The sequence below is a fragment of the Dasypus novemcinctus genome, chromosome 15 (genome assembly GCF_030445035.2).
Source record: "Dasypus novemcinctus isolate mDasNov1 chromosome 15, mDasNov1.1.hap2, whole genome shotgun sequence".
NCBI classification, from domain to species: Eukaryota; Metazoa; Chordata; class Mammalia; order Cingulata; family Dasypodidae; genus Dasypus; species Dasypus novemcinctus.
Genome location: NC_080687.1, coordinates 64310257 through 64334677, shown reverse-complemented (window position 1 = coordinate 64334677; position 24421 = coordinate 64310257). Strand labels below are relative to the sequence as shown.

The window sequence follows — 24421 nt, the reverse complement described above, 5'->3', positions numbered from 1 at the left end:
CTGTGGGACTATTCCAAGACTCCTGGGTTCCTCTGTGCACATAACAACTATTCAGTAATAAATGGATATTTGAGCTTAAAAAAAAACATCCATATTCTGACCACTTATCCCCACCTCTACTCTAACCTGCGTTACCATTATTTTTCCTGTGGATAACTGCAACAGTTTAATTGCTTCCACTCTTGCTCCCTAGAGATTCTTATGCTCACAGTGGCCAAGTAGTCCTTTGAAATGCCATTCCTTTGTTCCAAGCCATCCAATAGAATCCTATCTCGGTCAGAATAAAACCCAAGCCCATACCATTCCTACATGGCCCCACATGATCAGGTTACATCTCCTCCTACTCTCCCCTTGCCTATTCACTTTGGTCACCCTTGCCTTCTTGCTCCTGATCAGGCACACTGAATAGACCTGGGAGACTCTGCTTTTGCAAGAGCTGTTCCCTTTGTTCACCCTCATTCCCCACATAGCCACAGAAGTAGCTTCCTCTTTTCTTTCAGATCTCTCTCTACTCAAAAGCCCCATTATCAGAAAGGCATTCCCTTCACCAGAAAGACTCCTTTCATTGCTTTGCTTCCCACTCTGTCATTTAAGATTTTGACCATGAACTCTGAGAGACCAAGGTTTCCAGTCCTAAGTTGTAAGTTATAAGAACTTGGGCAAGTTACTTAACTTTTAGGGCTAAATTTTCTTAATTTTAGACATTGACCTATCTAAATACCACCATCCTTTAACTCTTAGTATCCTCTTTGAATAATATCCCAACTCTTTATGGGCTGATAACATCACATCCCTCCTTTATCTGAACCCCTTTTGTGCGTAAGATCAATATCATGTGTTTTAGAATTTAATTTTTCTTTAACTTGGTCATGACTGTTTAATTTTGCTCACTGTAAGCCTCTAAAAGATAAGAATTAAATATCCTTCTCCTCCCCATGATGTTCTGTTCTAGGTACTGGAAATGATGACAGTTGAGGGTAGGAGAGACAAGAAAAGTCCCTGTTTTCATGGGCTTACATTTTAGTCATGTAAATTCCTATGCAATTGTAAATTGGAGAGAAAACAGTTAAATGCATGTTGTTTAGATGGTGATGGGTGCTGAAGAAAATCAAAGCAGAGTGAGAGAAGAGAAAGTGATGGGGTGGTGCTGTTTTTTGTAGAGAAGCTAAATAGCAGAGTGAGGGAGAGATAGTAGGAAGCGAGATCAGAGAGCTAAAGGGTGGGGAAGGCAGGTCACATAGTGTCCTGTGGGCCATTGGAAGAACTTGGCCTTTTCCATTGAGTACAGTGACGTGAACTGACTTAGATTTTAAAAGGATCAGTCTGGTTGTTTTCAGAATAGACTGGGGGAGAGGGGTGCAAGAGGAACCTGTTGGGAATTGTCACAGTAATTCAGATGAGAGATGAAAATGGTTCTGACCAGCGTAGTAGCATTGAAGCTGGTGAGAAGTGGTCACAGAAGGTTTAACAGGCCGGGCAGCAGGGCAAAGTGTTGGGTTTAGTGAGAACCAATTAGACTCCCACTTAGTCTGATTTCTTTTCTTAATGAGACCATGAAGAAAGTGGGATTTATAGGATGTTTGATTTCTCCTGCAAAATCCATTGATTCCTTCATTTCTTGGACAAATATTTCATGAGCACCCATGTGCTACATGTTGCTCCAATACTCAGGGTGTCAGCAGAGATCAGGGTCCCTTGTTGTCATGAAGATTACAACATAAAAGAAGGGCTGGGCAGGAGAGGTCCCACAGGGAACCTGGCCAAGAGTAAGCTGCTCAAAGAGTCAAGCCCAACGAGAAGAGAACAGGAACCAGGGCTGGCGCATGAGAATGAAGACTAGATGGGTGTGGGGAGAGCCTTTTAAACAAGGAAACACTAAGATTCATAACCCTGGAAAAAAGAGGAGAGGAAAAAGAAGACTACTCCTAAGCTTCAGCTTGTTTTAAGTAAAATTTTTAGTTTTAAAATTGTAGGCCACGTTAGGCATCAAAACCTATGTTAAATAAAGCCATCAAATTTTCACATGAACTGTGTATTCCAGCAAAGGTGTTTTGCAGTTCTATCCAAGGTATTAGAGTATTCAGTTTAGTGGTTTTGAATAAGCCACTTCTTTTTGCAGGGTATTTCCACATGTGAAATTGAGACAAAAATATGTACTTCCTACTCCTTTCACAGGAAGATTGGGGCCCACTGAGGTGAAGGCCACAACTACTTTTAGCTCAAAGCGAAAGCTTCTCTTTTAGCATTATGAGAAGCTTTACAATTATATTAAGTATTTGCTTCTTGTAAAAATGAAAATGTTTTTAACTGAGACTAGTTCTCTGAAATACAGCACATTTTACACGGGGGCGGGGTGGGGGGTGGGGGTGACCTCAAATTATCAGGTGGAAAACAGGGCTTGAGTTTATAAAGGATGGGGAGGACTCCATCTTCCTTCAAAAACAGCAGCAAATAGGGGTGTATATGCTAATGTTGTGTTTGTGTACATGGCTTTACCGTAAACCTACAAACTCTAATTTTAAAAAATTTACAATTAAAAAACCATTATGCTAAGTGAAAGGAACTAGACACAAACTACTACATATGGTATGATTCCATTTGTATAAAATGTAGGTATAATAAATCTAAAGATTTTCTTTTCCCTAATAGCTAGTAATTTTGAGCATCTTTTTATGTGCTTCTTGGCCATTTGTATTTCCTCTTTGGAAAAATGTCTATTCCAGTCTTTTGCCCATTTTCGGACTGCACTGCTTGTCTTTTTATCACTGAGTTGTATGATCTCTTTATTTCACATGGAAATCAAACCCTTTTAGGGGGAAGTGGACTTGGCCCAATGGACAGAGTGTCCATCTACCACATGGGAGGTCCGTGGTTCAAGCCCCAGGCCTCCTTAACCCGTGTGGAGCTGGCCCATGCACAGTGCTGATGCGCGCAAGGAGTGTCCTGTCACGCAGGGGTGGCCCTGCGTAGGGGAGCCCCACATACAAGGAGTGTGCCCCATGGGAGAGCCTCCCAGTGCGAAAGAAAGTGCAGCCTACCCAAGAATGGCACCACACACGCAAAGAGGTGACACAACAAGATGACGCAACAAAAAGGAACACAGATTCCCAGTGCCGCTGATAAGGATAGAAGTGGTCACAGAAGAACACACAGCAAATGGACACAGAGCAGACAATTGGGGGGGTGGTGGTAAATAAATAAATAAATCTTAAAAAAAAAAAACCTTATAGGATATGTGGTTTCCAAATATTTTCTCCCATTGTGTAGTCTGTCTTTTTACCTTCTTGACAAAGTCACTTGAAGCACAAAAAAGTTTAATTTTGAGGGGGTCCCACTTATCTGTTTTTTCTTTCGTTGCTTGTGAGAGCTAGGAGTTTTTGTTATTCTTATTTTAGGAAACTGAGGTGCAGAGGGCTAAGAGACGCCTGAGGCTATGCAGGTTGGCAACCTGCAGAACTAGGCCTTGAAGGAAGTTCTCCCTGCAAATGGCTTTCCAACCCACCATAACTGCCTCCCTGCCTGTAAAGGGGGCCCTTGTCTTCCTACACGGAAGGGAAAGCACTCTGATGGGGACTCATCACCGTTCTGCTTCATTGTGCTTCCTTGTCTCAGTTCTGCTCTTCTGAATAGCTCTTTAATATCTTTAATATCCTGTGCGCTCTCTCTTACTATGGCATTCTGCTTTACCTAGCGCAGTAATAATGCCTCAAAGAAGTGATTTTTCAAAGGGGAAAATGGCATTAACTACTGGCAAGTCTGTTTTAGAAGCCCAGGCTGGCCCACAGCCATAGTAGGAGATCCAGAGATTCCTGGCAGACCTCAGGGCTCAGGTCCAGTCCAAGGAGGACCAAAGATCTGGTGAAGTAGGACAGGTCCCAAGTGCTCTGAGGAGACTGAGACATGTGGGCTCATTAGGGTCCATCTCCTCTCCCCTCTGACCCAGTGAGTATGAAGAGCCAGGGCCACTGAGAAGTCTTGCCAACTTGGCTGAATCCTATTTAAGGAGAGTTTTCCAGGGAAAGGGATAATTATAATGTTTCTGTGCATAGAGTGTCAAGCTGGAGAACAAGTCCACTCAGGAGTCTAACTTTTTTTGAGTTCCTATTCCCAGCCATGCACTTTGTATCATATATATTACCTTATTTAATCCTTCCGACCACTCAGCAAGGCAGATAACTATGATTCTCTTTTCACTGAAGAGAAAGCAAAGACCCAGAGAGCTAAAGCCCAAGCTATTAGGTGTCATTGCTGAGGTGTGAGTGTGGATCCACCTAGTTTCTGAGCCTGATCTCCTTCCACGGTACCATACTGTTTCACCTTGAATGCTACAGAATGGGGCTGCCAAGTCAGCAGTGCCAAGATAAAGGATACTTTTCTTTTCTGCTTTTGACATCTCCAACATTACCTGTTTAGTTGTCCTGTTCCTACATACCCTGAGTCCTAGAAGCCAAATACCTGAACCTGAAAGTCATGAGCATCTTAGGTGAGTCTAAGCAAACTGACACTCCCACAGGCTGTCAGTTAATAACCCTGCCCAGAGGACAGAGAAGGACCCTGAGAGCACGTTAAATTGAACCTCATTTCCACTGGGGGATCCCCCAGCTTTCCAGGGCTGGCCCAAATTTTGGGCTCCTTCCAAGTCATGCGGTCTGGGTAATCCCAGTGGGAGCAGACATCTAACCAATTCTGCTAGATGAGCCTCGGGTACCAACCTCAGAGATACCTGCCTGCATTGTAATGTGCCTCTCCTGGGAGCAATAAACCCAGAGAATTTTGAGTACCCAGGGTGGTTTCAGCTGTGCTCATTCCTTTTTTTTTTCCCCATATGATATCCATTATGTCTCTCTTTCCTGCTCTGGGTCCTTGCTGAGATGTCCTGTGATGCTGAAGGCTACCTGGCCGGTGCTCGCTGATGACATCCACACTGCAGCTGTTGCTGCCCAAAATGTCTCTCCTGCAGCTACTAATGTCCAGGGCACTGCTTTCTCTGTGGGACCAGCTCCATCTTCAGAGCTCCCAGCAATGTCTTTCATCACTGCCAACACTGCTAGAACAGTGCTGCTGCTTGGCCCTGTTAATATTCCAGGCTGCTTTTGGTCAATTCTCCCTATTTTTTTTTTCTGTTTTTCTGTCACATTTATTGCCAAACCATGCCTTTTGGCCAAGGATTTTTTAGGAGCAAGGCCAAATATTTGAGTGGCAGATATGATGTGGTTCTCACAATTTTCTCTCCCTCTCCAACATCAGTCCTGGATCCTTGAGTCATTCCCTATTACTTAGGATTAGACTTTTCACAGGGTTCTCCCCTGGGCCCTCACTTAGCCTGAAAGGGCTCACCCTGAAATCCTGCAGACAGGTACAGACTTGGTGACTCCTAAGTGTACACAGGGTCAGTGGAGAGTGTCACTAACCCTCAAGGTTAGTTACAGTTCATGTTTCTATTAGATAGCCAAAAACATTCTCAATAGACTTATTTCCTATATTTTTGAGTAATAATAGTAGTTGGCATTTTTTTTTTAGCACTTCCTTTATACCAGGCATTGTACTAAATTCTGTCCAGGCATCATTGCTTTTAATACTTTCAATGACTCTAGGTTGGAGGTGCTTTTGTCAGCCCCATTTTACAGATGAAGAATCTGCTTCCCTGAGAGATTAAATAGCCCATCCAATGTCACACACCTACAGAGCTGAGTTTCTAACTCCAGCAGCCAGCCTCCAAAGTCTGCGAAGGCCAGCCCTCTCATGCCACTGGAAGGATTCAGAGTATGATGGCTACACAGAAGTCCTTGAGGGGGTCCTCTTGTGACTTATCTTTATTTTAAATATTGTTTTTAAATTGGCATCTTTGGGTCAAATTATATTTTTTCTAGATTCAGTTTGATTTTTTTCACATTCTGTTCCTTAGCGTTTGTGCATTTACAGAAAAAAAGTCTTGTTAAAAGTAAAGAAAATATTGCCTAAAGAAGCTCGCACAGTACCATTATATAAGATGCAATCTTTCTGGACCTTTGTATTCAGCTTAGCCCCATTTTGGTTAGACATACTGGTAAATGCTCTCTTAGCTGGAACGAAATTGCTCTTTTAAAAATCACAGACAAATCCAAACAAATAGTCAAGTATTGTTTCTTTTTAAATTACTAATAGAAGTCTCAGGTCAAGCAGAAGTGCCTCAGTCTGGAGCTCTGGGATATTATGCATCCTGAACCCAGAGGCCACTGCTGTCCCCTGAACGGGGCTCAGAGGAGGAAATGGCACAGCCCCTCTGCCCAGGTCTAAAAATCTCGCTTGCTGTTTGGCTCTCAATGTGTGTTAATCATTCACCTCAAGGATTTCTTAAAGAGTATTTATTCCCAAAATAGAGATGTGGAAGTCAACCTCTACCACTGGGCAATAATTCCACCTCCTGTAACTTTCCCATAGGAGTAAATCTGATCAATGTCACTGTTGTTAAAATTATACAAGCGAACCAACTATAGAGTGGAATTTCCCCCTTGCCTGCCTTCTTATTTTCGTGTACTTTGTAACCTGAGGAGAAGTTTCCATGAGGAAGTAGAGTTTAGGCTGAAGTTACTGAGTGATGTATGGAAGATCTCAAACATAGAAACTGCCTGCAGACATTAAAAAAAAAAAAGAAAGAAAAAAACCCTCTGTTGTATTCAAGATTGACCTGTGCAAGTAGATGCAAAATGTTTTCCTACGCAGAGGCGCCGTCAAGGTGAGGCGCCGTCAAGTTTCCTTCCCTCACGTGAGCTATCTTACAAGATGCCCACTGTTCTCCATTCTGACGTCCCCTTGGCAATAGAAGGACTTAAATAGCACTGCCCATGGGGGATTTTCATCCCTTGGCAATGATGCTCATTCATGATTGTGTGGGCAGCATATTTTCCTTTACCTAGACTTTTTTCTATTGCACTGATGTCTACCTACAAACTGTCGTTGCACAGTTTATAAAACTTAAATAGAAAATTGAGTTAATTATCTGATCATTATGGTTAGTATTTAGATTGTTTGGTTCAAAAGTGAGAAGGCTTTTCGTCTTTTTTTCAAGAGAATTTCTTCAAAGCCATGTAACTTTGTATTTGTAGTTGTACTCGAAATTAAATCTTTTGAAGCTGCTATTCCCTGCTTCACCTTTTTTCAAGGCTGATTTTTTTCATTTTGTCCACTTCGGTTTTATTAGGGAACTTATATAATCATATAACCATTTCTTAACTTCACTGTTGAAAAGAAAAGCATCAAGAAGAAAAATCCTTTACCCAGCAGGTTTGGGCAGTCAATAGATGATGTTTACATTTATTTACTTTTTAAGAGAATATTAATACTTGAAATCTAAATTGAGATCCAATTTTTAGGGTCTTGTTCTAGGTCCTGGTGCTTAGACCCCAAGATGCATTATATTCCATTTAAGCTTTATCTCTGTAACCCAAAGTGTGCCAAAGTAAGGAGAAATTTGTGATCATAAGCACAGTGTATTTCCGTAGAGGGGAACACTACTGGATCCCCACAACTTTTACACTAGGGACTTTGTCTTTCTCCTATGTGTAAAGTGAAATTGCACAAAGGGCACTGGGGGACTGCTAAGATCTCCCTTTGATCATGAACAGGCATCCTGTACTAAGCTCCATGCCTGACACAGAAAGATAAAAGTTTTTTGAGTGAATAGGTAGAGGCTAAAACCAACTAGAATAATAATCATTAACTTGCTCCGTTTATTAGATTTTTATTCTTAGCCTAATGGTTTGTGCAGTTAAATGATAACTGCTTTTCCCACTGGGAGCTAATAATCCTGTGACCACGCCAGAAATAATATTAGCTAATAGTCTTTGATGCTTCAATATGCCTGTCTTGGTGCTACATGTTTTACACGTAATCACTCTTTGCTTCCTGCCAAACATCCCACGAAACTGAAGTACTTTATCCTCATTTATAGATGAGGACGTTGAGTCACATCTAGGCACTTATGTTTTGAGAGCTTATTGGATTTTGTCAATGGGAAAGGTAGAAAGAAGGGAAATGGAACTAACAGGTACTGAGTTACTCCTACATGCTAGCACATTACTCACATTGCTTAATTTAAAGCAAAAGAATTCCTAAAGGGAGGAATTTTAAGCAGGAAGACTAAGGTTCCAAGAAACCAAATCCTTTCCCAAATATACTTAAAATGAAAGTGGTAAGAGAGAAACCCAGGACTCTTCAGAATTGTCTATTCAAGATCACCAAGGAATCCGATATCCCACCTTTGCAGCACCCCCTCCCCGCAGTGCCCTTTGTGTAATTTCACTTTATACAGAGGAAGAAGGGAATCGTTCCTGAACGGATGTGGGGATCCAGGCATTGTTTCTGATTTCTAGGGAAGGAGACTGTGCTCTATGTTCACAAATTCCTCCTCAGTTTGGACCATGTTGTCTAGAGATAAAGCTTAAATGGAATTTAATCTCAGACTCTTCAGAAAATGGTAAGCAGTCGGCCTCTGGATGTGTAGAAAGCAGCTTGCTTGGCACATTCAGGCTTGGCTAGGGAATGAAACAAGGGAAAGAAGCACAGAGAGTGCAACCATGACTCTAGACGCTATGATTTGTAACACTGAATTTCTCTCCTACCTAAGAGGAATGCTGCATCCGCCTTGGGCAGGAGGCCACAAAAGGGAAAAGCCCTCCCCCCTCCCCCCGAGCTTCTCGTCCCATTGACACAGGGGCCATCCTCCTTCCATGCCCTGTTGGAGAGTTGAGGGTGGAATTCTATCACAAGGAGAGCTCTGCCGAATCTGCTACTTAACGGGAGCTTCTGAACTGGTTTCCTTCCTTTTGTTCAGATCCTGCACCATAACTACGGGGTTTCCATCCTGCTCATCCTGATCTGTCTAACAATGTGAGGCTGCCCTCCCTCTTTTCTTAGAAGGTTTGCCTTTGCCTTCCCCTTTTGCCTGGTGGATGCGTAAGGTCAATATATGTTGATATTCACCGGATCTTCTGAGGTGGAACACTAAGCACCTCCAGGAGATACCTTTGGTACAAGGCTATTCAGGTGGAGATTTATTAGGGTATATTTTCAGTGTTCAAAGACGGGTGTTCTGTGTAATAAGATTCTGAGAGGTCACAAGAAAAAAGATAAGATCTCTGAGGCCAAATCGGTGGTAAATGGCTCCTTGTAGCTCTGCTGATAACACACGTGCTGCCTATTATGGGAAGTAAGCTGTAAGGGTGCTGGGGCTAGCAAGGGAACTGAGAGTAAATTGTCAAGTGGTAAAATAGAGAAAGGGCAGGTTTTTTTGGCGCACACTCATCCATGCCCACTTGTGGGTGTATGAGAAAAAGAGAGGGTAACAGAGGGAGCAAGAGGAGGGCGTGCCTTTAGAAATATTTTTGAGGGAAGCAGACTTGGCTCAGTGGATAGGGTGGGCGCCTACCACACGGGAGGTCCACGGGTTCGAACCCCGGGCCTCCTTGACCTGTGTGGAGCTGGCCCATGTGTGGTGCTGATGTGCGCAAGGAGTGCCGTGCCATGCAGGGGTGTCCCCCACATAGAGGAGCCCCACGCACAAGGAGTGCGCCCCATAAGGAGAGCCGCCCAGCATGAAAGGAAGTGCAGCCTGCCCAGGAACGGCGTCACACACACGGAGAGCTGACACAACAAGATGATGCAACAAAAAGAGACACAGATTCCCGGTGCTGCTGATAAGGATAGAAGCAGTCACAGAAGAACACACAGCGAATGGACACAGAGAGCAGACAACTGGGGGGGGGGGGGGGCGGGGGAGAGAAATAAAATACAAAATAAATAAATCTTTAAAATATATAGATATATTTTTGAGACATTCATGGCCTGCTCATCAGAGGCACACAGCTAAAACAGAGTCAAAAAAATCTCCTGAGTGTCTACACTCCGGGAGAATCTCTGTTTATTTTGACTCCAGGACCCGAGGAGCCATAGCTAATAAAGGTAGGGGACTTTCTTTTACTGAGAAGACAGCTGGAGATTCCCAAGTTCCCCACAGTTGGGTCCCTCGTGATGACCAGGGAAAATGGTCTTACCTTTTACCGAGATCCACCCCTGACTTAGAGAAGTGAGGCTTTACCCTTGTGTGTCCCAAATGAAAATGGATGCCAGGACACAACCCAATAACACTCACGTGAGAGATACACAAACAGTGGTTGGGTGTGTTGATTCGCCGCTGTCTCACCCCTCCTGACCTCCTGTCCTGAGGTTGTTGCCAAAGTGAATTGTGCCACTTGGTTCTTTGCTTTATGCATTTTGCCACAAGATGCATGGTAAATACCTTCAGAAGGGTAGAAATATTTTGAGATTTGGAGGGGAAGGGTTCACACACCAGGTGCTGAAGAACTCAGGACCTCAACAACCAGGTGTCAGTGTCCGTATCACTCTCATCCTCGGCTCCTGACTGGCCCCAGCTGTCAGCAATTGCCAAAAGATTTAGCCCAGCAAACTCTTATTGGCCAAGATCAAGCCCAACTCTTGTCTTTCAGGCCTCTCCACATTTACAGCAGCTCATTTTCAAGTCTAATCCTTCAGAATTCCAGGACTCCTGGGAGAACAAAGATGCAGGTTTGATTCTTACAGATGTTTATTTTAATGCCCTTATTTATAGAAAAGCAGCATTTCTCTTGTTTATACAATGCATAGCAACAATATTTTGTCCTCCTTATACAATGCATATCAACACATATTTCATCCTCCTTAGAAAATGATTCCTGTAACTGTACAGGACTCAGTTCCTAATAAGAATTTAACTATTTCATGTTTTAGATATTTGAAAACACTCCAGGAGCAAGGATTGATTCAGAAAGAGATATACTGTTCACAATACTTTTTATCAACAGAGTAAAAAATATTTTACTCTTATTTACCCAACTCTCTAGCTTTTGATTGCTTTTTCTAGCTAATTTTTTTCTGGACTTACTGATAAGGGATGAGAGTATGAGAAAGCCATGAAGTCTAGAAAAAATATAGCAAGGAGAAATAGTGATGTGACATATAACTGGGAATATGCTAAATTGTGGTTCATGGAGTTTCTATGATGCTTTTCTGGGTCTATAATATGTTTATCCATCTTGTCTTTTGACATACATTTTCGGGAGGTTAAATGCTATAATTTATTACACATTAAGGAAACTAGCCCATTGTGGGTGAAAAAAAAAGCTCATTCATTTTCTCGTTTATTTTATATAACTAATGGAAAAGGTAAATTATTTTAAAGAGCATGATATTATTTATAAAAAAAAAATATTAAATTTCCCTATGGGATATTTTGATAACAGGCACGACTCCAGATCTGGGCACACAGCCCTGAAGAGGCGTAAAAAGAAATTCAGTCTTGGCATGAATTGCGATGAACTGTAAATATTGAACAAAAGCAAAAATTCCAAGTAGTAATTTTTCAAAACTATTACAAAATGTAGGAAAATCTTCACTAACTTTCCAGAAGGAAAATTTTAAGGACTTAGGAAAAGAGTATAGTAATATGAATTAATATAATCTTTTGAATGACTTCAATAGAAATCAGATTTATCAGAAATAGATATTTACACAGGACAAGGAAATTTTTTCTGTCCATAAATTTAAGTTTTGGTTCAAATAATGCCCTGGTTATTGTATAATGATATTCAGTGCATTTTGTCACTTAAATGATCAAAACAGGTATTGAAGAAATCATAAAATTTTATATTTTAATTACTGTGAAATCTGATGAAGTCTGAATTAATTACATACGAAAAGTCAAAAACAAGCAAAAATTACCTGTTTTGTGATTGCAATCCACTTGAAGGGGATATCTGAAAAGATAGCAGTAAAAAAAACAATTTTATGACAGGATCTTAAGGTTGCAGATGTATGTTGTGATTGTTATGATATTAATCTCCCTTTTCCTTTGCACACTATTCCATAACGAGGTTACAAAATAATTGATTCGTGAACTATTTCCTTATTGTGACAAGCCTGCTATTGTTTGGTTTTTAGTGCCATTTTTAATGGCACATAGCAACAAAGCACATCTATAGAATTAGAAACTAAAAAATAAAATAAAATAAAATTTGGAGCAAGAAGAAGGAAAAAGAATTGTGTCTAGGAGCTATAACCCCAGACAAGCTTGAGAAATTACGTTGTTATTTTTTTTAAGTGTAAATTCAGTGACTTCCAGAACATTCTCAATGTTGTATAACCATCAACACAATCTAACTACAGAACATTTTCATCATGCCAAAAAGGAACCCCATTCTCATCAAGCAATCATGCCCCATTACCCCTTTCCCCATTCCCCGACAACTACTAATCTGCTTTCAGTGTCTATGGATTTGCGTATTCTGGACAGTTCATGTAAATGGAATCCTATAACATGTGACCTTTTGTACCTACTTCTTTCATATAACATGTTTTCAAGTTTCCATGTTGTAGCATGTACAGTAAATCACTCCTATTAATGGCTGAATAATACCCCTTTGTATGGATATGCTTATTTTTATTTATTCATTAGTTGATGGACATTTTGTTTGTTTCTACTTTTGGGTTATTGTGAAAAATGCTGCTATAAACATTCATATATGACTTATTTTTTGTTTCATTTCTCCTGGGTATATACTTCAGTTTTGAATTACTTAGTCGTAGTATATAATAATCCTTTTAATATGCTGCTGGATTCAGTTTACTAGCATTTTATCAAGGATTTTCGTATGTATGTTTTTTAGGGTCACTGGTCTGTAGTTTTCCTTTCTTGGGCTCTATCTTTGATATTAGGGTAACATGGGCCTCATAGAACAAGTTAAAAAATATTCTTGTCACTTTTTTTTTTTTTTTTTTGGTTTATTTTTTGTTTTTGGCATAGTTTGAGGAAGACCGATGTTTGATAAGTGCTTGACAGATTCACTAGTGAAGCCATATGGTCCTGAACTTTTTTCATGTTGGAAGATTTTTTGTTACTGATTCTAACAAAGTTACAGGCCTATTCAGGTTTTCTGATTATTCTTGGGTCAGTTTTGACAGTTTGTTTTTAGCCATGTATCCATTATATCTAGTTTATCTAATTTGTTGGCCAATCCTCTTTTATTCCTTTAAATGCCAGTGGTAATGTTTGTACATTATTGCTGATTTTAGTAATTTGAGTTTTCTTTTGTTCTTGGTCAGTCTAGTTAAAAGTTTGTCAATTTTGTTGATCTTTCAAAGAACCAATTTTCGGTTTCATTGATTCTACTGTTTTCCCATTTCACTTATCTTCACTCTAAACTTTATTTCCTTCCTTCTTTGGGTTTGCTCTTCTTTTCTAGTTCATTAAGGTGGAAGGTTAGGTTATTAACTTGAGATCGTCTTTAATGTAGGCATAGTTGTAAATTTCCCTCTGAGTGCTGATTTTGCTTCATTCTATTAGATTTCTGTATGCTTTGTTTTCATTTCCACTCACCTGCAAGCATTTACTAACTTCTCTGACATGTTTTTTTACTTCCACATATTTGTCAGTTTTCCTTCTACTGATTTCTAATTCCATTCCATTGTGGTCAGAGAAAATACTTTATGATTTCTATTTTTTTAAATTATCAACACATTTTTATGATCTAACATCTGTCCAGGGGAATGTTTCACGTGCACTTGAGAAGAATGTGTGCTCTGCTATTGTTGGATAGAGTATTCCATATGTTAGATCTACTTGGTTTATATGTTATTCAAGTCTTCTACTTCTTGGTTTATCTTTTGTCCAATTGTGTCCAGGAATTATAGAAGATTATAATTATAGAATTATTTCAGAGAAGCATGAAATTGATTTTTAAAAAGCTAATAAATAAGAAAAACAATGATTCTAAAGTCTACTTGTGAAATACCCCTTGGAACTATAGAAGGTTTAAGTCCACCAAGAGCACAGAGGTTCCAGGGAATGCCACCACTGCTATGTCCGTAACTGCTATTAGCAGCTGCTCACCAGTGTGATGACACCCTATGCAAAGTTATTTACATCTCTGCTATAGAATGAGTTTCAGTGTCTGAGCGCACACCCACTGAAAGGGAATTACAAACATGTTGCATGCCAAATGTAGAAAAAACATGTTTAGAATTTTGAGAGTTAAAAACTGGCATGTAAGTAAGGTATAGGATAGATTATAGAGACCCAATATTCAAGAAGCTATCGAAGAACTGAAAATGCTGATCATTTTAATGTTTCTGGAGTTTATCTTAATTCCCACCAAAATGTGCCCAAAACACACTTCAGGGGCACCCTAAGTTTATAAGCCACAGTGGACCAGAAGAAGAGAGAGATCAGAAAGGAAATGCTTGTGATTCTCAAGGAACATAGCATAAAGGGAAGAGAAAATCATTCACTCACTATACACACAATTAATTAGGACTTTATTAAAATCCTTTGTTCACTTTGAGACTCCATAAATGAGATATAACTTGAAAGAATGTATAGTCCATCCTTTTAGAAAAAACTCCTGTGAATAAAAACTAACTTCAAAGTTATCTACAATGGAAGTCTGCAGAAGAATGAAAGCTGTAAATTATTGTGATCTTATTCTGTGTTCACTGAGATAAGTGCAAGAAGGTCATGAATTCAATTTAAATACTAGTGGGAGGAAGAAAAGGTAAGACTGAGAAAGAATATTCTTTCTTTAGTAGTTATGAAACTTGGGTATTTCAGTCAAGGAGCCTCCTCTTCTGGAGGCTATTTAAGAAATCACTACTCAGCAGTCTTTGTCGATGGTTTTTATATATTTATGATTTAAGGGAGAGGATGGACAAGATAACCTCCTGAGTTATTTCCAGTCCCATAAGATAAGTAAGGTTTAAGTAGAGGTAAAATTTATTTAAAAACAGTATAGAAAATATAAACATATGCAAATGTCCAGCTGACTCTGCTAACACTTCTTAATATGTTAACTGTAAAACAAAATTGTGCCTTAATATTGCTGATTTATTTTAACACAACCACTCACAGATGATATATTACTGTAGAAAGTTAAAATGGTCTGCTTGGCATGCACAATTTAATATTTAGATTATGGAAAAATCAACTATAATCAGTCTCAGCTGATGTAGATGCTGACATTATCTTTTGAAAGGGCATACTGCAAATGCAAATTTGAAATCAAGGGGGTTTGCTAAAAGAACCAGTGGATGACTGAACATGCTTTGTATTTAAATAACAATATGAAGATAGAAAGATGTTCAGATTGTAATGCTGATTATTTTTCTGAAGCTTCACATATTCAAGACAGATCTTATCATCATCATTCCATTTATTCATTCAACAACTATTTATTGAAGCTTACCTAGGCTAACCAAACACTGTTTGCAGTGCTAGAAATTCAATGGTGAACAAACCAGATAAAATTCCTCTTTAGCTGAATTAAGAACCTAAATTTTTGTGAGGAAAGACAGTCAATAAACAAGTAAACTAATAGCATTATTTTAGGGCAGGGGTTCTTACCCTTTTTTGTTCCTTTGCCAGATAAGTGAACACCATAGACCCCTTACTAAGTCCACACTATCCTGTGTGTTATTTAAAAAATATATCACACCCACACCAACACGTCCCCACAGGAATAATGTTTTTTTTAACTCCAGCTCACAGACCCTTGTTAAAAACCCCTGTATGAGTGCATCATGGATTCGATGAAGGGAACAAAGATGGTGATTTGATAGCCAGCAGATGGGTGGGGTTGAGGGAAGTAGTTGGGGCTGTTACATAACATGGTCATGGTTGACCTGCACCAGGAAACAATAAATTTGAATTCTCACCCTACTTCTGCCACCAGCAACTGATTGGCTTTAGACAAGGGACATCTGTGAAATGACAAGATTAAATAATTCCAGAAGATTTTAACAGCCTGTGGTAGGCAGAAGTGCCCACCTAAATATGCCGATGTTCCAATCCCTGGAACTTGTGAATATATTGTTACATGGCAAAAAGGACTTTGTAGATGTATTAAGGATAAGGACCTTGAGATGGAGAGATAGTCGTAGATTACCAAGGTGGCTTCAATCTTTTCACAGAAGTCCTTAAATGCAGAGAATGTTCTCTTCCAGTTCCAGAAGGAGAAGGCAGAAGAGGAAAGCAGAAAGACACAACAGAGATGCCGCAGAAACAAAAGACAAATGGAAGTGTGAGAGGAACTTGCACCACCATTGCCGGAAAGGATCCACCTGGCAGTCATGAGAAAGAATGAGGAAAACCTCTAGGAGCAAATATGGTGGTTGGGGGGTGCCAAAGCCATCAAGGAAATGGAGATTCCTACAGCTGCAAAAACTAAATTCAGCCAACAATCAAGTAAGCGTGGAAGCAGATTCATCCCTAGAGCCCTCAGGAGAGGTGTTGGCCTTGCTGACACCTTGATTTATCTCTTTTGTGAGACTTTGCAGGGAACTTGGCTGAGACACAGCATATCCAGACTTCGATCTACAGACCCATGACATAATAAATTGGTGATGCTCAATTTGTGGTAATTTGTTAGGGCAGCAAAAGAAAGCTAATACATAGCCATTGAGCCAAAACATGGCAGTCATCCTCTAATCCTTGTCTTCACACTTTACAATTTGCTACTCCTGTCTCCATTTTGCTACTCCTATATCAATTTTGCTCCAGAACATGTATTGACCCTACCTTCTCATCTCCATAGAATTCTACTTCAACTTCATTTGGACTACTCTAAAGTTGGTCTTCTTACCCCTGTCTGACTTTAACCCTCAACCTGTTCTCCAAACTATAGCTAATTACTAAATATGTAATCATGGTCGTTTATTAGGGATTGAGTCATGTCCCCCCCCCCCCCCCCCACCAAAGGCATGTTCAGTCCCAGCCCCCGTCCTGTGAGTCTGAACAATTTATATAGAGGACCTTTGAAGATGTTACCAAGCTAGGGTGTACCCAAACTGAATGAAGTTGGCCTTAATCCAAGATGGCTGAAGCAAGGAAAGCAGACACAGAAAGAGAAGGCACCAGGAACATCCAGAAGATGGAAGTTAACAGAACCCTGAAGAGAAGGAAAAGACACTACCATGTGCATTGCCATGTGATAGAAAAGCCAAGGAACCAAGAATCACCAGCCCCAGGACACCACGTCTTCGGCTGGGGTGGGGTGGGGGGAGGAGAAGCATCGTCTTGCTGACCCCTCAATTTTGGGCTTCTAGCCTCAAAACCATGAGTGAATAAATCCCCATTGTCTAAGTCAGCCCATTGTAAAGTACTTGTTTAGCTGATGGGAAACTAAAACACTTTGTACAAAATCAATGTTCCCACCTAACCAACAGATTCAAGTTCACTTCCTTATAATGCAGAGACCTCCATGGCAGGTCCTGACTGCCCCTCCTGCCCTGATAGTCTCTGCCTGATTCTTCATGCTCTTATGATAGGGAATGGTCAGTTCTCTGCAGTGCCACCCTTAGGCCCAAGCTGGCAGGTGGTCTCTTCTGAGATTTGCTTTTTAGAAGGCCCTTTCCACATCCCCTGACCATGCTCTTCATTGCAGGTGAGAACTCCATAAGGGGAATAGCTCAACCAGAGCAATGCTTCCTCCTTGCAGGCCGTGCAGTTGGTGTCTGGTACCTTGGAATTCCCTGGATAAATGGCCTGAAGCCTCTTCCAGGGACCACATGGGTGCCTTCCTTGAATTTATGCTCAGGAGAGTAGACCATGCCTCTGGATACAATTAGGCCTCCCGAGGACTGGTCAAGAGGTAAATGTTAGCATGTTGACAAGAGGACCAGGGGTGAGAAAGGAAGGAAGGCGGGCCATGCACGGACTGGCTCTCCCCTCACCATCACATCCTTAGCCTGGAATTCCAATTAGTCTGAGAATTGGAAGGCCAAAGTATGACTTGGCCTTCCAGGATGATATGAGGGTAAATTTGCCAAGGTAGGAGGATAGAATGCATTTTATTTAGCAGTGTTTTAGTTTGGTTTATAATGTGTTGTCATAAGGTTACAGCCTCCATTTGTACTCTTGTCCTGTTCCCTGCAAATATTAGTGCCCGTCTTTGCCCACATATCCTGTCTTCTTGTTTGCCTCTCTGTTCTAGGCTCTTCCCACTACCACTCTTCCCGTGGCTAACTTCACATATTGCAAAACTCAGGTCAGAGGTTGCCTCTTCCTGGAAGCCCACAATGATTTTCCAGTGCCTCCTCCTGTTCACTCTGTGCATATGTGAAACAATTTAACAAGGTTCTCCTACACCATAAGATGAGGAACAGAGGCTGCCTTTTATTCATTTTCTTGTCTCACTCTTGTGGTGTCTGGTTCATGGTATGGGGTTAATTAAAATTTACTGAACTGAAAACTGAAAACAAATGGTTCATTCAGCATACATTCAACAAGCATTTATTAACGAATAAAATAGCACAAAGGAGGGAAGAAAATTGGGGAGCAGATGTGGCAAATCCCTTGGTTCCAGGTCACATCATAGTCATAGCTGACATTTCTTGAATAGTAACCATGTGCCAGATGCAGCGCTCAGCATTCTACATGGGCTACCTCATTTAATCCTCACAACTCTACGAGGTAGGGGACTATCACCATCTTCCTTTTATAAGCAGCACAACTGAAGCATAGAGAGGTTAAGTGACTTGCTTAAAGACCCAGTGTCAGCAGGTGATAGAGTGTAAAAGGCTCCAAAGTCTCTGCTCTGCCCATCAGGTGTATTGCTTCCTGACATCTCCCCCACACCAGAGGGGACCTAGATCCACAGAGCTTTTTGAAAAAGAGAGGCTAGCCCCCAAGGACATGTAAAAATGTTATCTGAAAATTAATTGCATGCACTTCAGGAATAATTATAAGAACATCCGAAATGTGAATAAATAACAAAATTGGAAAGTAGTGAGAACAATTTGGATTAAATTGTTCTGTGCTGACAGTGAGCTGGGGGGTGTCCCAAAGGAAGCTGGGAGGTCTTCTCTGGAGGCCGGCACTGCAGTAGGGTTTCTGGCAGCTTCAGAACACAGGATGTAAGAGGGAATGTATGGGGGCTGAGTTGGTTTTCAAATCCAAAATGTAATACCAACACAAGTTTTACATTAAAATGTTTGAAGACAAATTGTTCTTCACAACAGTTTTTCATTAAAAAAGGAGTTGCCACGTTTCCTCAAATGTTATTTAAGGCCATTTTACATGCCAATGAATTGCATTAAATTGTTTTTTTTTTTAAGTAGAATTCAGGAAAAGGAACTATTTTGCCATTTGGGGAAACGCTATTAATGCCAAATAAGCACTAATATTTGCAGTGGGCAAAAATTCATCCGTTAACTCTTCTGTACAAAAAAAGTCTTTGTTTTGTTATAACTGAACTTGACGTTTATTTTTATTCCCACTTTGGCCCAGGCAATACAGGGTTCCTCTCCCCACCTTCACCCACTCCCTCCTTTTCCCAGGATTAGGTCTATATTTAGGGGGTCTTTCACAGTGTTGAGGTAGGGGTGAGGGCTGGAGGCAGAGTCGACATCCACGTGGCATTTGTGAGGCATCCTTACCTCAGTTGCTTCAAGTCTTCTTGCTGGTCCTTGCTGCATCCCTCCTCCGTTCTCTTCTGTCCCCCCACTCTGTGTTGTGACCCCCCCTTCAGGAATAGGATGCACAGCTTGATGAGGCTGTGTGAGGCCTGCCTGCCCAACACTGTATCTGCTCCCCAACCATGCTGACAGCTTGAGGATGCCAGAGTCTCGCTCCCTCTCCAAAGAATGAGGACTTGATCTACTTTGTCTTGGACCTTTCAACCACATATGAGGTTTCTATGGAGCCCTCTTGCCTAGGTGTCTCGCTCGGGGTACAGGCCTCCTTCCCAGAAACCATCATTGTCTCAGCTCCGGCATCCGCCTTTTGAACTTCTCCTTCATCATTTCAGATTATCTTCCTTAGGCAGAAAGTCTTGCTCTTACATCATGACGTATTGTTCTAAATCTTTTGTCACATTCCAGGATTACATTTATGAAACACCAAAGCCAAGGACTGATTTTTTTTGGTTTGTTTTTCACTTTGAAATTTCTTCTTTTCCTTGAGACTATTTATAAGGAATTCCCATCTTACCTGGGCTAAAGGAACAGCCTAGGAGAGGGCATGAGGTACAACTTAAAAAATACTACGCCACTGCCCATAGGGAAAAGCACTGCACAGGGAATCAGGAGGTTGGGAGTTTACCCATATGATCATGGGCCATATAATGAAGAGGTAAGAGAGACAATTTTCCATGTTCACTTTTGGCTCTAAAAATGCAGCTTTACCTGATAATTTGGAAATATTTGATCTAGTTTTGTTGCCTTTAAAATGTTGTGATCAGGGAAGTGGATGTGGCTCAAGTGGTTGGGCTCCAGTCTACTATATAGGAGGTCCTGGGTTCAATTCCCAGGGTATCCTGGTGATAAGTCAGCTGGCCCACATGGAGAGCTGCCACAACAAGTTGACGCAACAAAGGAAACACAGAGGAGGGACAATGGGAGACGCAGCAAACAGGGAGCTGAGGTAGCTCAAGTGATTGAGTGCCTCGCTCCCACACCAAAGGTCCTGAGATTGGTTCCCAGTACCTCCTAAAAGAGAAGATGAGAAGACAAGCAGACACAGAGAGCAAATGGCAAATGGACACAGCAGACAATGAGTGCAGAAACACGATGTGGGTGGGGAGGAATAAATAAATAATGTGATCATATATGAATATTTATCTCTCTGTATACCTATTCATCTATCATAATTTATTTAACTTTTTCATGGTAAGTAATGTAGGATACCTTGATTTATACCCTCCTCCTCTCTACTTGTAGCACTTAGAAATAGGATCCCTTATAATCAGGTTCAGAATAATTTAATTGTAGCTAATGTCTAGTTTCCATAGCTAAAAATTTGGATCTGTCTGACGTAATTTAAAAGGTTAGTTCTTTAAAATGTGTGACCTCAACTATATATAAACCCTCATCACTTGCTTTTACAGCATTCTGCTTGGCACCAGTCCTTATCTACTTTATAGGAACTTTTTAGTTTCTTTATTATTAGAAATGGGAAAACTTTTTTTACAAGGTTCATGAGTACCCAATTCATCCAACTCATTCCTAATTTTAAAAGTAAATGATTGTTAGTAAAACTCTAGGTGACTTAGTAAGTCTCCTTTGACAATGTATTCCAAAATTCAGAGAGAAAAATACCCAAAGTAGTATAATAAAAGAGTAATGGCTGACTTCTAGGCCACTAAGAATCAGTGTGGCAGAAAGTCTAGTTATGCTGCCTGCCAGCTATTTTGTTGTCATTTTGTTGTTGACATAGTTGGCATATATACTATAAAATACCAAGGCCATGTTTTTACTTTTCTGACAGTATGAAAAACATTCCAGTAAGAGCCTAATTTCAGATTTCATGCCAGTTACACCTGTGACTTTGAAGAAGTGTTTAATTCCATTTGCATTAAGAGTACTGAGAAAGTTGATTTTTAAGGGCTCTTCCAGCCTTAAAATTAGCCTTAAAATTATGATTTTGTTCTTCTTTCCTTAGCTCCGAAATCGGGGTAATGATATCTGTACTACCTATTGCACAGAGTTAATATGAGAATTAAAATTATTTTACTCAAAAGTTTGTAATTTTGTATTCATGTAATCATTTGCTCAATACCAATCACCCCAGGAGGCCATTAGCTCCATGAGGACAGAGGGAGTGTCTGTCTTACCCACTGTTGTATTTCTAGAGCCTAGAAGTCTATTGGAAGAGAAGCAGCAGCCTAACACAAGTCGTCTTATGGGGCACTGAAAACGGGAGCAACAGCTCAACTCTCTTCCTTAGAAAACAATTACAGAGACACGTGGTCGTGTTTGGATTGACCAAAATTATAATAGTGGAACATACTTATAGAGAAGGTATTTCTTTAGGAATCTGACACTGCATACGAAGTTTTCTGATCACTGACAAAAGGAGAGAAATACTATAAATTCATGCTACTCTAAGTGGACTGCAGATCAGCAGCAGCAGTGAAAGTGTGGTCTGGGAACTGGTTGCAAAGGTAGATTGTCTGTCCCCTCCAGACCTACTGAGTTAGTCTCTGAGGCTAGCTAGTTGTGTTCCAACAGGTGAGCCTGTTTTACACCAAAATTTGAGAACCACTGTCTCAGACAATCTTTTGTACCTATTAGATCTATCAGTTTAATTGAACACAGTCCAAAGTTAAATCCTTGAGCGTCAGCTTAGATAATAACAATTACATCAACAACAGCAATACTAATAGCTGATGCCTATTTGAGTACTCACCATGTTCCAGGAAGGGATTCTAACACCTAAGTCTCATACAAGCTTATGAAGTAAATACCATTATTCTGCCAAATGTATTTTTAGAAAACCAAGATTTTATTCAATTTTCCCATGGTCAATCAGCTAGTGCTTTAAGTCTCTGTAGCCTGGTGCCAGAGCTGGGCTTTTAACCATTACCTGATAAAGCTTCCATGCCAAGTTCCTGTCTGAAGGTAGACCCCTTCGGTTTTAGGTCCCAGCTGTCTAATAAGGGCACATGTGGGCAAGTCCATACAGCTGTATGGAGTCCATATTCAGATGAAGAGTGCAGGGAGCTGGGTCGTGAGATACCTGCAGTGCCGGTCAGAATTTCCCTTAGGAATTATCTTTGGATCTTTTCTCATGCAAGAGCCAGATTGTTTAGAGTTGTCTACATAAACTTTGGTGATTGCCTGCCAACAAAAGTGATTATTTTCGGTTTGGCAGAGTTGATACTAACCAGTTATTTCTGGAAAAACTTAAGACAATGGTATCCATTGTTTCTTGAGATTTCTTTTCTCCCTCATCAACCTCAAAAAAGAACTTAGAGAACGGAAGAAAGGAATAAGTTGTGGCAGGATGTAGGAGGGGAGGGAGGTTAAAGGAAGAATATGTAAGAAGAGAAGGTGTCAGATGTTGATGCTCTCTCCTCAGTTTTCAACATTGGTCCAGGAAATGTCACTAGTGAGAAATCAGGAGTGGAAGGGAGACTGGGACCTACCAGATTGGAGAATCATGTCAAAGAAAATGAAGCAGAGGTAGGAGTGACTAGATAGGAACTGAATGTGTGGGGCTGAAGAGGGCAGAGGAAGTCAGAGCTTAAATGGTGCACGTGGCCATCAGGGGCATGACTGATAGTGGGAAAAAGCAGCAGCAGGAAAGGCATCAAACAGTTTGTGATCATAGGCAACAGCGACAGAGTTCCCAAAGAGAAGCTGTGCTAATGGAGGCTGGCTTCCACGGGCTTCCTCTGAGAGTTCTCTTCAGGGACTTGCCTTTCCAACACCATCCAGGGTGGTCTCTTCCAGAGACCCAGCCCACATGCTGAGGAAGATTAGGGAATGAAAACTGATCAATGTAAGGCCTTCTGCTTTTCACTTTATAGACACTAATTCAGTTGAATCTTCCAAAACATCTGTGAGGGAGGTGGTATTATCTCCTCTATTTTGCAGATGGGGAGACTGAGGTTCAGAGCTGTTGAATAACTTGTGCAAGATCTGTCAGGAGCAGAACTGCCCAGTTCTCTCTGATTCTGTTTTGTTGCTGCTTTTTCCCCCATTCGACAGTCCCTCTTGGAATGGTGGGAGGGAGAAAGGAGATCAGGGAATTCTAGGAATCAGTACTACCTTCTCAGGCTGAACTGGGAACTCTTGAGTAAGAAAGGACCTCCCGAGTTATTTGAGTTATTGTTCTTTTAGATGGTCCTTTTGGGAGTATGATTAGGTTCCTGGTTGGAAGTAATCAAATCATAGTTTATGAATTTTAAAAAGTAGCTTTGATTGCTATATAGAAGGAGGCATTGAATCCTTTTCTTTTGTTTTTAAAACTAATCAGTATTTCTCAAGAGCATCAGTATGGAAGGCCATACTGACAATAATTTCTTCTCTGACTTTTGTGATCACATACTATTACAGGTTCCCTCAAGGCCTCCTCTGATTATGTTCAGGAGTCTCCAAGGGTGTCTCATGTGGACTCACTAGTGAGTCTTCTCAGCTACCATATAGTATCCACCATTTTCTTCTGTTCTGCTCCTGGAAATATCAGCTGCTGGTGCCAGAGCTGGAGTTTTAACTCAGCACCACTAGCAGTACTGCTTGAATTTGATTCAAATTCCTACTGCTACCTATGCCCCCAGGGAAAGCAGAGCTGACCCATCTGGTGGTCTCAGAGCTGCGAGCACCATGGTGCCTGCTCCTGTGCCCTGCCCTGTCATGCCCAGAAGCATGGCCATGCCTGTGACACCAGAGGCAGGCATACTGGACCAGGTGCATGGCCCACATCTGTCTCCAGAGGTTCCTAGTGTTTCCATGTAAAAAGATAATCTTTCTTGCGTGGATTTGTCCACCAGTTTGGCACATGTGGCCAGACATGTCTGAAATCAGCAATAATATATACAACATAGGTTCAAACTGGATACCCTGTCCCCCACACCATATATGCTAACAGCCAGGATTCTACCTGCTAATGGGAAAAGTG

At 40.9% G+C, this 24421-nt stretch overlaps 1 long non-coding RNA gene across 2 annotated transcripts in view; it reads right to left on the bottom strand.

Annotated features, from left to right (window-relative positions):
* LOC105744810 (uncharacterized) overlaps nt 1-10098 on the bottom strand; it is a 46083-nt gene extending 35985 nt beyond the window's left edge. For both annotated transcript variants that reach the window (XR_009180642.2, XR_011645828.1), the window contains exon 1: nt 10032-10098. This is a non-coding gene — a long non-coding RNA (uncharacterized lncRNA). The remainder of the gene's footprint in view (nt 1-10031) is intronic.
* Nucleotides 10099-24421: the final 14323 nt, after the last annotated feature.